This window comes from Rhamphochromis longiceps, linkage group LG15, assembly GCF_057381845.1.
Source record: "Rhamphochromis longiceps isolate RC_006_pf linkage group LG15, R_longiceps_female_GT1.1, whole genome shotgun sequence".
In the NCBI taxonomy this organism is placed as follows: domain Eukaryota; kingdom Metazoa; phylum Chordata; class Actinopteri; order Cichliformes; family Cichlidae; genus Rhamphochromis; species Rhamphochromis longiceps.
Genome location: NC_140571.1, coordinates 206213 through 221232, shown reverse-complemented (window position 1 = coordinate 221232; position 15020 = coordinate 206213). Strand labels below are relative to the sequence as shown.

Sequence of the window (15020 nt, the reverse complement as noted above, 5' to 3'; positions counted from 1 at the left end):
TTCCACAGTTACGCTGATGACACTCAGCTGTACATCTCCGTGTCTCCTGATGACACCAGACCAATGGATGCCCTTTTTAACTGTATTTTAGATATAAGATCTTGGATGGCAGAAAACTTTTTACAGCTTAACCAGGACAAAACTGAAGTTTTAATCGTCGGTCCCGAGGCTCAGAGAGAGAAACTCTTGTCTAAATTAGAGGCATTTTCACTATGTCCTTCGCTACAAGTGAAAAACCTGGGTGTTATTTTTGACTCTGAGCTTGGTTTTATCCCACATGTTAAACATGTAACCAAAATTGGATTTTATCATCTAAAAAATATAGCCAGAGTCCGCCCTATTCTCTCTCGGGCCAACACGGAGATGCTGATGCATGCTTTTATTACCAGTCGCATTGATTACTGCCCTGCTCTCTGGTCTTCCTAAGAAGAATATTTCACCTTTACAACTTTTACAAAACTCTGCAGCCCGTGTGCTGACAAAGACCAGAGGGCGGGCCCACATTACACCGGTTTTAGAATCGCTGCACTGGCTCCCTGTGTGTTTCAGGATCGATTTTAAAGTTCTTTTATTGGTCTTTAAATGTCTTAATGGTCTCGGGCCTTCTTATCTTTCAAATCTGCTTCTACCATATGAACCCTCGTGGACTCTGAGGTCCTCTGGTACTGGCCTTTTGATTGTTCCTAAAGTCAGGACACATACTCACGGAGAGGCAGCTTTTCAGTGGTATGGTCCTCGTCTGTGGAACAGCCTGCCGGAGGAGGCTGGCATATCTCGGAGGGGGCTCTCTGCACCGGGGTTGTGATCGACCATGGCTGCTGTGGCTCTGTGGGTCTTCTCAGGCTGGCTGGGGGGCTTCTTTGCATCCCTCTAGCTGTGTGCCCGGCCTGGAGGCTGCGGTCTGTGACCAACTCCCGGTACAGACGGCTCCGTGTGATAGTGTTCCCTCACCTGGCTCATGTGTGCCCAGCTCAATTTTACTTCTCAAGTGTGTGTGTGTTGCACACTTGGACAAATGACACTTCCAGGCGTGCATGAGTTCAGAATCGTTCTCTTTACTTGCTCATTTGCAACTGCAAATACAAAACACAAGCACTTCAGTTCAGCGTAGCTGCACTCTGCAGGCTATCTGTGCAGTAGAACACACAGGACCCCAAAGCTGCCCGATTCAATGCCTGCGTGAGCGCCATCAATGATGATTCCCACAATCATCATTGATCAGAATATCCTAGCTGGATTGCCAGTTATCACAGTATGTGTCAGAAATAGTAATAAAGAACTGAACGCATAACATAACAATGATAAGAATGCATGAAATTATGGAGAGGGGGGGCAATATCTATTACAATACTTCCATCTTTCCATCTGTGCCCACCCATTACATGAGTCCCACATGTGCGTGTGTGTGTGTGTGGGGGGGATGTGTGTGTATGTATGTGTGTGTATGTATCCATGACCTGTATCCTCAGCCTATCAGGTCAGCTGGTTTTCGGATTTGTTCTTATGGGGTGCTCTCTCTATAGGTTGGCTTTACCTTATCTTTTGCCCCATTATTTGTGGCCCTTTGGATAAAAAAGACACTAGAAATACGTGGACCTATTTATAAATGCAAACAGAGTCAACCACACACATATTAGAAGAACAAACTGTGAAGCAATTTGTAACTGTTTTTAAAAAGTGCTTAGCAACTAAATAATATTACTGTTTATATAATTGTCAGAATAAAGTGAATTTTAAATTATAAATTATAGATGCTAAAGCATGGTTGAATCCTCATAAACTAAGCGTTGTTGCTTTTTAAACATTATGAAAAGTGATATCAAAATTTAATACGCGCATTAAATATAAGAAGTTTCCGACGAGGATGGGATTCGAACCCACGCGTGCAGAGCACAATGGATTAGCAGTCCATCGCCTTAACCACTCGGCCACCTCGTCTGAATACACAATCGGGACATGCGCATAGTAATATCAATATTCAATGGCTGCCAGTTAAAATACCGACAGTGGGCAAGACTATTTTTCTAAGGTTTCACACCATCGTGTTTTAGCATGTTAGGCTAAATGTGACACTGCCGTTAGCCACCTTGCTGACATTAGCAATATGACAACACAAAAGACAGTGGCTACAACTACCTAAACACGGAAAATGCGTAGTGTGGACACATGTCGGTATCGTCTCCGTCTCCTCGTTGTATTTCAACCAAGTCCAAGACTGTTTTTGGCATCTGAGCGGATTAGGCGAGAATAGCAAAAGCCCACCCTTTAGATAAACCTTGATATATGCCACTTTTTTAAAAGCTGCGTTTAAATCAGTGACGTACCGAGTGTTGATACATGCCGTTGTCTGTGCTGCGTTTGGGGCGTTTCTGTAATACGACACAGATAACATCGTAAAAGTTGCAGCACTGCTGCTTTTATCTGTCCATCTGTGCAAACGTAGGGAAATGAGGACCATATGATCAATGGAAAATTCTGTGTAACATCGCCAACAGCAAAGATAAGAGCGTGACTGTTTTCAGGGTTGGATTGAACTGTAGGTTTTAACTAGCTCCTTCACCTCTTTGTGTGGATTTAGCGTAAAAAGTGTCCACTCTACCACCGGGGTTACGTATAGCTTTACGTAGCATATGCCGTAGTGTCGAGCGCCGTACTGGTAAAAAGTGGGTATCTGTCCCCATCTAGCGATTAGATTTGGTCATAAAAAATAAACGTCTGACTTTAAATACCCACAGGAAAATATAGACCAGGGGTGGCCAACCCGCGGCTCTCGAGCCGCATGCGGCTCTTTGCCTGGTTTCATGCGGCTCTTACGTTCATATCAAAGTTTATGTTTGTGTTTTGATTTTTTTTATGTTGTTGTTTTAAAATGTGCGCGTTCGCTTCGCTTGAGTTCAATACGGTATTTTTCATCAAATGCGCATGTGTGTGAGATGAAAATACCGCAAAGTTTCCCAGTAGGAGCAAGTTCGCCCTTAAAATGGCAGGAAAAAAATGCACAGCAAAAAGAAAATATGAAGATGAACACAGGACGTTTTTAACAGAGTGGGAGAGTTTATATTTTTTTGTTGAACGCAATGGTAAGCCATTCTGCCTTATATGTCAGACGTCATTAGCGCATTTCAAAGCTTCAAATCTTCAGCGCCACTTCAGCTCACTCCATGCTAACATCGACCAGGAATTTCCAAAAGGGACTGAACTTCGCAAGCACGAGTTGGCCACTTTGAAAAGTCAGGCAGAAAAGCAGATACAGTTTTTCCAAAAATTTACGAAGCGGTCAGAGACCATAACGCTCGCATCCTATCAGCTGGCTTGGAACATTGCACGGGCTAAAAAGCCATACAATGAAGGGGAGTTCGTTAAAAAATGCCTCAGTGATGTTGTTGGAATCTTGTCTCCTGAAAACGACAAATTAAAACGCATGGTATCAGACGTCCAACTGTCCCGCCACACTGTTGAACACAGAATATCGGACATTAACACGGCTATTGAATCACAGTTGCACTCTGACCTTCAAGCATGTGAGTATTTTAGTGTCGCATTGGATGAGAGTTGTGATATACAAGACAAGCCTCAGTTGGCAATATTTGCACGGTCTGTTTCAAACGTGTGTGTGTGTGAGACAGTGCACACAATGTTCATTGTTGAAAATGACTGGCCTGTGGTTTTAGTACTGTAGGAGTCCATTTCTGTCATTATCATGTTGGTGTGTGACATTTACAATAAATCTGGCTGAGCAGAGGTGTGTGTGTGTGTGTGTGTGTGTGTGTGTGTGTGTGTGTGTGTGTGTGTGTGTGTGTGTGTGTGTGTGAGAGAGAGAGAGAGAGAGAGAGAGAGGGAGGAAAGGATGGGTGATGTTCATGTGTGCCCATGCGTATGATGTGGCTCTTTGCGGTAACACAGTAAAAAAAAAGTGGCTCTTGGTCTCTGACTGGTTGGCCACCCCTGATATAGACAATCGAGACTTTAACTTAAAACCCACAACTTTATCAAATTGCCTACACGTTTGAAAACACCTGAAGAAAAAAGCATAGGGAGAGTGGGTCTTATGCTTTGAATATATCACATAAAAAAAAAAAAAATCAGCATTTGTGCTCCTGAACGATTGCTGCGCTGAATTCTGGGTTGCCATCAGAGAATCTAATAATACCCAGGAAATAGCCTAAGACAGGAAGTGTGGAGATATTCACGCCACCTCAGGCTGATGCACATGTGAAAACACCCACAAATCAGTAACAATTTGAGTCAAAGTCCCTCAGTTACTGTTTACAGCTGGCATAAAACTACTCCACTTCCAAAGGTCGTATTATATGTAAACCAAAGAAGCAGCATTTACTTGGAGACATGCTGCATCATGATGGAGAGAGTGCTGTTATTGTTGGGATTAGTGGTTCTTCACACTTCATACACTGTAAGTATCCATTCAGCATTTCTAGGGAGACTTAAAAGAAGAGACTGAATGTTTACCCGCACGTCTTGGTGTGTGTGTGTGTTTTGCAGATACCAGTTTCCCCTGAAGTACACGGTATGTGCAAAGATGATACTTGAAAGGCTCTTAATCTTTAGAGAGAGATGATCAGTTTCATGATTGAAGTAGCAATAGAAGAGGGAGGGGAGATAAGAGAAGAGGCAGCTGTAAAGACAGAATAACTCCAGCTTTGTGTCTTTTCCATTCTAGCTAAAGTCCGGGACAAACTGCGTCTCTTCTCAGCTCAATACGAAATGCGTAATATTTTCTCTGAATGGGGGGATGATTCCATTTTTTAAGGAGCTGTTGGCAACTCTACTAACTAACCTTATGAATAAAATAAAGTTCACTATTAGTAACATCATAGCAACAGAACAGCTGTATAGAAACTCGTCATGCTAGCTCACGCAGTATGATGTATTGTAACTGACTGTAAAAAGTCAGCACAACGAAAATAAACTCCACCTAAACTTGGTTTATATCTGACCCAGATAGACTGCAGGTCATAACTTCTTACCTGAAGTTGAATTCACCTGACACTTGGACCGGCGGCCACCTCGGGTCTCTCCTCCTGCCTCACCTTCCCTCATCCACCTGTTGCCTCTGTGGAAGCTCCGCCATAGCCACCACCGTACAACTGTCGGGTTGAATACTGTTGATCTAAAGTGGAATTATCCTGTGGAAACAGCATCTTTCAATTTAAGAGCATTTTGAAATCGTTAAAAGAGTAGGTCGTCTACGGGAAAGCAAAATCAGACTGACTTGAAATTGACATGGTAACATCGTGAGGTTGTATACTGTTGATCTAAAGTGGAATTACCCTGTGGAAACTGAAATCTTCCTTTTTAGAGCATTCTGAAATCACTGAAAGTTAGGTAAGTTATGGGCATTTTCAACAGGCCATTATTTTGGAAGGCAAAATCAGAATGACTTGAAATTGACATAGTACCATGGTGTGGTTGTACACTTTTGATCTAACATGGATTCATCCTGTGGAAAGAGCAATTTTCATTTTTAGAGTGTTCTGAATTCTTTAAAAGAGTAGGTCGTATATCGGCAATTTGAAAAGTCTTTTATTTTGGAAGGCAACATCAGACTGATTTGATATTGATATGGTATCACTGTGGGTCTGTATACTGTTGATCTAAAGTGGAATTATGCTGTGGAAACAGGAATTTGCCATTTTAGAGCATTTTGAAATCACTGAAAGGTAGGTCAATTGTGGACAATTTGAAAAGGCTTTTAGTTTGGAAGGCATAATCAGAATGACTTGATATTGATATGGTATCACTGTGGGTCTGTATACTGTTGATCTAATATGGATTCATCCTGTGGAAATAGCAAAATTCTGTTTAAGAACATTTTGAAATCGTTAAAACAGTAGGTCGTATATGCTCAATTTGAAAGGGCTTTTATTTTGGAAGGCATAATCAGAATGACTTGATATTGATATGGTATCACTGTGGGGCTGTATACTGTTGATCTAAAGTGGAATTACCCTGTGGAAACAGGAATTTTCCTTTTTAGAGCATTTTGAAATCACTGAAAGGTAGGTCAATTATGGACAATTTTAAAAGGCTTTTATTTTTGAGAGCAAAATCAGAATGATTTGATATTGATATGGTATCACTGTGGGTCTGTATACTGTTGATCTAGAGGATTAAGTCAAATATTGGCAATTTCAAAGGGCCATTACTATGAAAGGCAAAATCAGACTGACTTGATATTGATATGGTATCACTGTGAAAAAGACTGTGGTTGGAAAGTGTTGATATAAAGTCCAAATGGTATTTGGAAATACGACTTTTGCTTTTAAGAGCATTATTAAGTCATTGAAAGAGTAGTTCAAAAATGAAGATTCACAGGGCTTTTACTTTGAAATCCAAAATAAGATGGCCTTGATAGTGACAGGGCACAATTAGGGTACAAGGCTGTGTCATATAGATCTAACATTAGAGTTTGTAAAAAAAAAAAAAAAAAGCCTAAATTATATGTTATTATGTTCTTAACATATCTGTTAATTCACTCGAAGTTGACTTTTATTTTGAAATCCGGTTTCCACATCCATTCCCGTAATACTTTGAATACACAGGGAACGTAAAACAAACTGGAGGCTGGCTTGACTGCAAGTCTCGAATTGGAGGCTGGCTTGACACAAGTGTTGTACGGTGGTGGCTATGGCGGAGCTTCCACAGAGGCAACAGGTGGATGAGGGAAGGTGAGGCAGGAGGAGAGACCCGAGGTGGCCGCCGGTCCAAGTGTCAGGTGAATTCAACTTCAGGTAAGAAGTTATGACCTGCAGTCTATCTGGGTCAGATATAAACCAAGTTTAGGTGGAGTTTATTTTCGTTGTGCTGACTTTTTACAGTCAGTTACAATACATCATACTGCGTGAGCTAGCATGACGAGTTTCTATACAGCTGTTCTGTTGCTATGGAAAAACCATGGATGACAGGAGAGGTCTACAGGCTGCTGAAAGCTCGGAATGTTGCCTTCAGAGATGGAGACGAGGCAAGCCTGAGGACAGCTAGGGCCAACCTTTCCCGTGGCATCAGAGAGGCTAAGAGACAGTACTCCAGGAAAATATCTCATCACTTCAAAGACAGCAGAGACTCACGGAGCCTGTGGCGAGGCATTCAGACCATCACAGATTACAAGCCCCCACCACAGACCTGTGATAGCACTATCCCCCTGCTGAACGAGCTGAACACTTTCTTTGCTCGCTTTGAAGTCCAAAACAGCACCACTGCACAGAAGACCCCACCCCCTCCTGGTGACCAGGTGATGACTCTGTCCCCGGACAGCGTGAGGAGATCCCTCAGCAGGATCAATGCACGTAAAGCTCCGGGTCCTGACAACATTCCTGGTCGTGTACTGAGAGACTGTGCAGTGGAACTCACTGATGTCTTCACAGACATCTTCAACATATCACTCATCCAGGCTGTCGTCCCCACATGTTTTAAAGCCACCACAATCATTCCGGTTCCAAAAAAGTCATCTCCCTCCTGCTTTAATGACTACCGTCCTGTTGCACTTACTCCCATCCTGATGAAGTGCTTCGAACGACTAGTCATGCAACACATCAAGACTGTCCTGCCCCCCTCCCTGGATCCCTTCCAGTTTGCGTATCGGCCCAACCGCTCAACCGATGATGCCATCTCCACTGCACTCCACTCGGCACTCACACACCTGGACAAAAAAGACTCATATGTTCGAATGCTGTTCATAGATTTCAGTTCAGCATTCAACACCATAATCCCCCAACAGCTCACTCAAAAACTGGTCCAGCTGGGGCTCAACACCTCACTGTGCAACTGGCTGTTGGATTTCCTCACCGGAAGACCTCAAGCAGTACGGGTCGGCAGTAATACATCCAGCACCATCATTTTAAACACGGGGGCCCCGCAGGGATGTGTGCTGAGCCCCCTCCTCTTCACTCTGCTGACCCATGACTGCACTCCATCATACAGCTCCAACCTCTTCATCAAGTTTGCGGACGACACAACGGTGGTGGGTCTCATTAGCAACAGGGATGAGACCGACTACAGAAGTGAGGTGAGACGCCTGGCCACGTGGTGTGCTGACAACAATCTCTCTCTGAATGTGGAGAAGACGAAGGAGATTGTTGTGGACTTCAGGAGAATGCACACCCAACATGCTCCTCTGACCATTGACGGAGCGTCTGTGGAGAGAGTGAGCAGCACCAAGTTCTTGGGTGTGCACATCACAGAGGATCTCTCCTGGACGTACAACACCACAGCACTGGCCAAGAAATCACAGCAGCGTCTCTTCTTTCTCCGAAAACTAAGAAGAGCAGGAGCTCCAGCCCCCATCATGTACACTTTCTACAGAGGCACCATCGAGAGCATCCTGTCGAGCTGCATCACTGTGTGGTTTGGAACCTGCAATGCGTCCTGTCATAGAACCCTCCAACGCATAGTGAGAGCTGCAGAGAGGATCATTGGTGTCTCTCTCCCCTCCCTCCAGGACATTTACAGCACCCGTCTCACTAAAAAAGCCCTTTGCATAGCGGCTGATCCCACGCACCCAATGCAAAGCTTCTTCAAGCTGCTGCCGTCGGGGAGGAGACTGCGGAGTCTCCGGGCCAGGACCAGCAGACTGAAGGACAGCTTCATCCATCAGGCTGTCAGGAAGCTAAACTCCCTCCCGATTCTGCCCCCTCTCCCCTCTCTCCTCCACGGTCCTACTGAACTCTGTCACACACACACACACACACACACACACACACACACACACACACACACACACTCTCTCTAACTCACTCACTGGCCTGCACCAGTTACCAGTCACTTTGTGGAGCATTGGACTGCCACTACCTCATAAGACTTTGTTGTTACACTATCTCTTACCGTACATTACCAAATCTCCATTTGCACTATTTGCCCATTTGCACTACTCTGCCTGGTTTGCACTCAATGTCATTTACTCATTATATTGTATATTGTATAGCTTTCTTGTTATATGTAAAAATTGTATTGTATTTATTTATTTAAATTTTACTTTTTAATTATTTTACTTGCATTTTTAATCACTTATATTTAAATGTTCATTTGCTATTTTATCTAGGGATTGAGAGTAACGTAGTTTCTATTCTCTGTATGTCCTGTACATGTGGCAGAATTGACAATAAAGCTGACTTTGACTTTGACTTTGATGATGTTACTGATAGTGAACTTTATTTTATTCATAAGGTTAGTTAGTAGAGTTGCCAACAGCTCCTTAAAAAATGGAATCATCCCCCCATTCAGAGAAAATATTACGCGTTTCGTATTGAGCTGAGAAGAGACGCAGTTTGTCCCGGACTTTAGCTAGAATGGAAAAGACACAAAGCTGGAGTTATTCTGTCTTTACAGCTGCCTCTTCTCTTATCTCCCCTCCCTCTTCTATTGCTACTTCAATCATGAAACTGATCAATGATCAGCTGATTGTCTCTCTTGTTTATCGCCCACTTTGCGCCAGAAAGAGGAAACCAGCGGATGTCACGCTAAACAACAGCAGCACTTTTAAGCTTGATCAGCTGTTGTTAGAATTTATTTAATATTAGTTTCTAGTATCAGCTGATGTTTGCTGGAGCCACAGCTGTAAAGCTGCTGGTCATGATGTCGGTTTGGATATGTGGTGAGAGGGAAACATGAAGATGAAACCAGGAGATGTCCTTACTGAATCATCAGAGCTGTGATGGAGAAAAAGGTTTACCTTTTAGGTGACATGAATGAGTTGAAGTTATGAACTGTTTCTGAGAGACAAATAACACCAGGATCCTTTTCTATGTAGCTGACAGCTGGTAACTATGCAGGGGCGGGTCTAGCAAAGTGTTGCCAGGGGGCCAGGTAGGGCATTAACAGGGAGAGGGGGGCACAAAGAAATACTTTTCTTTTTTATTCTCATTTAAAATATTTAGCTTTTATTAAATAATTATCTGAATCTTGCGAACAAAGTTTTTATCTGACGTAAAATGTATAGAAATCATACATATACCAACAAGACTGTACATCACTGTCACAACAGCATTTGTTTTCATTCAAAGTCTTTATGGCTTTAATACCTGGTGGGCCGGTCTGTAGTGAAAATGCCCAATTTTTTGTCCCAGTCCAGCCCTGCAGGTTAATACTGGCAGTGTCACCATGCCAGCTGACTGTATTTCATCATCAGCCAGTGTTGTTCTTTATACATGAACATTACCAAAGTTTACCATAAGGCAGCATAGAAAGTATTTACTTGCTTTCAGGTTTTATTCAAATGTTAGTCTTTTCATTTGTTTCCCCACTTTTTTCCTGTTTCAAAATCAAACACCAGTTTGTGAGAAGATTATCTTCTTTTTTTAACAGGCATTGGTTTTGCATTGGCATTGGCTAATTTGCCAATTGTATGTTAAAAATGTTAGTATTTTAATATTCAAAAATGTTTTTGCCCAAAACATATGCACTACATGTCAGTAAAAATACTATGCAAATATTGATGTCCTTGACTGCTGAATAAACACTGACTGATTGTATCTCTTGTACTTTATCAACGCAGTATCTAAAAACTTTGCACCGTAGTGGTTAAAATCTCATTCTAATAAGAGTTAAAAGCGCATTCGGTTGTTAGGTTTACAGGGTTATTGAATTATGGTTAACGGTTGGTAGAATTGTTTTTAACATTATCTGCCAATTACATCTGCCACCCTTCTCCAAATCTGTGCCCCTACCTGGCCCCCCTAACAAACATTTTCTAGACACGCCACTGGGAGCAGCTTGTGCTCAACCACTGTGTCCATCGTCATTCTCCTCTGCTCGTTCTCATTCTTGTCCAGGTTTGTGCTCTGTAGTTTAGTTGTTTCCAGTCTAGTTTAGTTCGTGCTCCATTTGCTGTTTGTCTATATTTATTTTGTATTTAATAAACCACCCTCACCCCTTTACAAGTGCCTGCTTTTGGATCCTCCTTTATTTCCCACACGGCTCATCGCACTCGCCGTGACATATTTATACATGTCTACACAATAATAGACACCGTGTGCTCTGTGACATTATAGTCTTCTACTTCTGCTTCCACCGGTTTGCATTTTAAACTCCCAACCTTTCAGTTTGTTATGAACGAGTTATATTTCTAACATTTTGTGATATAAAAGTGAACCATGTGGCTTTTTTATTTTCTGTGTGATGGGATGACTTAAGACACGAGTTATTTAAACAATTATAAATGGCAGTGTGATGGCCATGGTACTTTATGTGGGTCAAATATGTTAAGCATCAAAAACAAAACCAAATCAGAGCTCAAGAGTCCGAGAAAAGTTCAGGGGGTCGACCCGGGGGTCGACAACACAAAGACCAAGACAGTTCTGGAGGCCGACCGTGCACACGGCAACGGCGGCGATGGGCAAACAGTTCTGGAGGCCGACCGTGCACACGGCAACGGCGGCGAAGGGCAAACAGTTCGGGAGGCCGACCACTTGGAAGGCAGTGGCGGCCACTGAGCAGGTCCGGAGGTCAGCCGCGATGCCAGCGGCGGCGACGAACTCTTTCCGGAGGCCGTCCCCGAAGGCCATGATGCTGACTTAGAGGCCCGGAAAACGGACGGGCTCCTCGGGCCCTCCAGCGGAGGAACTAAACTAAACCTGCAAAAACATGACAACTCAAAATACTGGGTCAAACTGACCCAGAACCGTGACAAAATAAGAGCTTAATAAAGATGCTTAATTTCTTAAGAAATAAACAGGTGGAGTGATCTTTATCAAAAGTGGATGTTTCATCTGTGGCTAAACCACTGTACCCAAAAAACTTTAAAAATCTACTATGTGTGAGGCTGTGTAAGTAAAGCTTACCCTTCACACCCGCGTGTAACAAACCATCTGTTGGGGGTTGTGGATTTGACACCTCAGCATTGTGAAAGTGGGGAAACATGTTTCTGACTGTGCATAAGATTTCTGCTTACAACTTAGAATCTCAGTTCTAAATGAAATTGAGATGTTTTTTTAAGTATGGCTAATGTACTATTTGACTTCTAAGGCATACACACACACACACACACACACACACACACACAGAGAGAGAGAGCGAGAGAGAGAGGGGGGAGCAACAACAACAACACAGAGGAGAAGAAGAGGGGTAGTTTTACTATGCATCATAAAAACGCAATCATTCATCTTCCAACTGTATCTTTCTGTTCTGGCTTTAGAATCATTGGTTGTTTACTGATCTGTACTTTGGGAGTCATACTGTTGTGATACTGGGGAGAAAAGGGTAAGGTTTGATAGACTAAACCCTTACACACAAAACTTGAAAAACCTAAAGCGTGTGTGAGACTGCTAGCTGTGTTGTTCAGCAATATACTCATCTACAAATATGTTACTAAAGAAACTGCAAACTATGAAAGGAATCTGGATTTAAATAGAACATAGTAGTGCTGTAAACACTAGTATTAGGTGTCTATGGAACAAATCTCCTTCAGCGTTCAAAATGACCAAAGTGAGGACTACAGGCGTTTCTCTCAGTTGGTTGTGTTCAGGGAAAAAGCAGCTAAATACACTGAGACTGCTCCACATTTGTTAGTGAGTTAACTCTGGATATTTGTAGGTTTTGTCAAATTTGGAGTGAACAAAAGCAGAAAAACTGTAAAAGATGCAGACAGTGAAAGCCTAGTTTATTTTATGAACACAATGAAACATTTTACAGTCCACAGAGCAAAGTAGCATACACGATAAATAGATACACATAACACAGACTGTGAGAAGTAAAACTCATCGTCTTACCACATGTTATATTCTGTAAACTTAAAATAAACCACTGAAATTAGTGTTTAGTGTTTTAAAGTCATTATTAAAAAACATGAGTCAACATTACTGAAGTGACACTTTAACGATGCTTCATATCACAGTCTTTATGATGATAAAACATGTTCTCTCATAGTAGATGTCTGTGCTGACACTTGTCATGAAAATGTCCTGAGCCAGGGTTCCTCTTGGATTACCATTGATCATTAATAGGACGCACAAAAGATTTGTTGCGTTATCCCCATAAACAACATGCTTTTATAGAAATCATTGTGACACAAATATTTAGATTCTTGTTTCACAATGTGCCTGAACTCAAAATCTTTAGAGTTTCATATTTATAAAGTATCGCAAAGAATACATTTATACCATTGTACACAGCAAATCCAGCATGTCCAAATTAACACTGTCGGATTTGATTTCAACACTATTAAAGTGTCTATATGGGTCCACACCAGAGAGTGTTAATTTAACTCTTTTTGGAGAGTTGGTACGTTAACTCTGATTTAGTGTTAAACACCAAATCTGTCTGGAGTTGATAATTTAACACTTGGTGTTAAGAGTTTATATATTAACTCTCAAAGAGTATTTTAGTTTAACTACGTAAGAGTTATCTTCTAATTCATTCTAAAAAGCGGGAATTTTACTGTTCTGAACTTCTAGAAATTTATTTTGGAAATAAACATTTACTAAAAGACGTAATGGTTTTTGAAAAACATTTATTCTGAACTGTGCACCACAATTTCAAAAACATTTTCTGAAAGATGTAACAGTGTACATGTTCTCACTTTCATTAGAATTTTGTTTATCAAAAGGTCTGACATGGTAAATGCAAATAACAGCATTCTCAACACTTATTTCTTCAATACAATATGCATGTCCTTCATTCATCCCTTTGTGGAACTTCAACACACTTCTGCTTTCCCCCATATTCCATCTTCACAAGCATATCCTGTGTGGAGATTGAATAAAAATTAGTTGACACTAATTAATGGCACAAATAATCCAGTAAACAATTGCAGCACAGTAAAAAAAAAAGAAAAAAGGAATCCTCTTTGAGCCATTACTTGTGTAAAGTATTTCCCCAAAAGACAAGGACACAGGCAACAGGTAATACTGAACTAAATGTAAAACCTCAACCTTTTTCATTTTTACCTAAACCGTGTGCACAAAACTCTGGAGGGATCTATGCTAACGTAGAATCGAGTCAGGACGTCAGCTACTGTGGTTTGCTCGTTTTTTTATGGGCGATCATTTTCAGGCTTCAAGTAGCACCATTATACCAACATTTCACATTCTAGACATTGTTTTAGGTGTATTTAACCAAAGGTTTGACTGAAAATTCACATGCAAGCTTTTTTCAAGGCTGTGGTATTTGCCCGCAAACAATACCTTTCAGCTAGCTAAGACAGAATATTATGCTATCAGCAACATGGCTAATGCCTTTCACACAGATTTGTCTCAACTCCAAAGAGCCACAGAAGTAAAAGCTAATAGAAATAATTGAAACAATCTTTGAAAAAATGACTTACCAAGCATGGCAAACAACTCAAATATGTAGAGCAAAATGTTCTGAAACGGCTTCACTTCAGCTTCGATTGGAGCCGTGCTGGGGGCGGAGTCTGTGAATTTACTCTGTTGGTGTCATAGCCCCTCTAGGAGTTCAGAGTTAAGAGTTCAAGAGGTCGAGCCCCGGCTTGGACAGTCTCGGTCGTTGTGTCCTTGGGCAAGACACTTCACCCGTTGCCTACTGGTGGTGGTCAGAGGGCCCGGTGGCGCCAGTGTCTGGCAGCCTCGCCTCTGTCAGTGCGCCCCAGGGTGGCTGTGGCTACAATGTAGCTTGCCATCACCAGTGTGTGAATGTGTGTGTGAATGGGTGGATGACTGGATATGTAAAGCGCTTTGGGGTCCTTAGGGACTAGTAAAGCGCTATATAAATACAGGCCATTTACCATTTAATGTTTCCATTGTAACACCTCCAGATTTGACAGAGAAACACTCATTTTTAACACTCGATTTTAACTACTATCATTTTACACCTCAGAGTTACATTAAAAGAATGTGACTCTACTTAGAGTAAAATTAACTCTACTTTTGCAAGAAGACTATTAACACCAAAACATTTAACACTTTTGAATTTGCTGTGTATGAGCTACGCTTCTTGTAAAAAAATAAACTGATTGGTAATGCGTCTGAGAAAATGAATGAATATGAATGAATGAATGAATATGAATGAATATTCTTTATTGTCATTGTCACAAGTACAATGAAATTGAAAGA

At 41.7% G+C, this 15020-nt stretch overlaps 1 non-coding gene across 1 annotated transcript; it reads right to left on the bottom strand.

Moving 5' to 3' along the window:
• Positions 1 to 1856: 1856 nt before the first annotated feature.
• trnas-gcu (transfer RNA serine (anticodon GCU)) lies at positions 1857 to 1938 on the bottom strand. The gene has a single exon. It is a non-coding gene; the product is annotated as a tRNA-Ser (tRNA).
• Positions 1939 to 15020: the final 13082 nt, after the last annotated feature.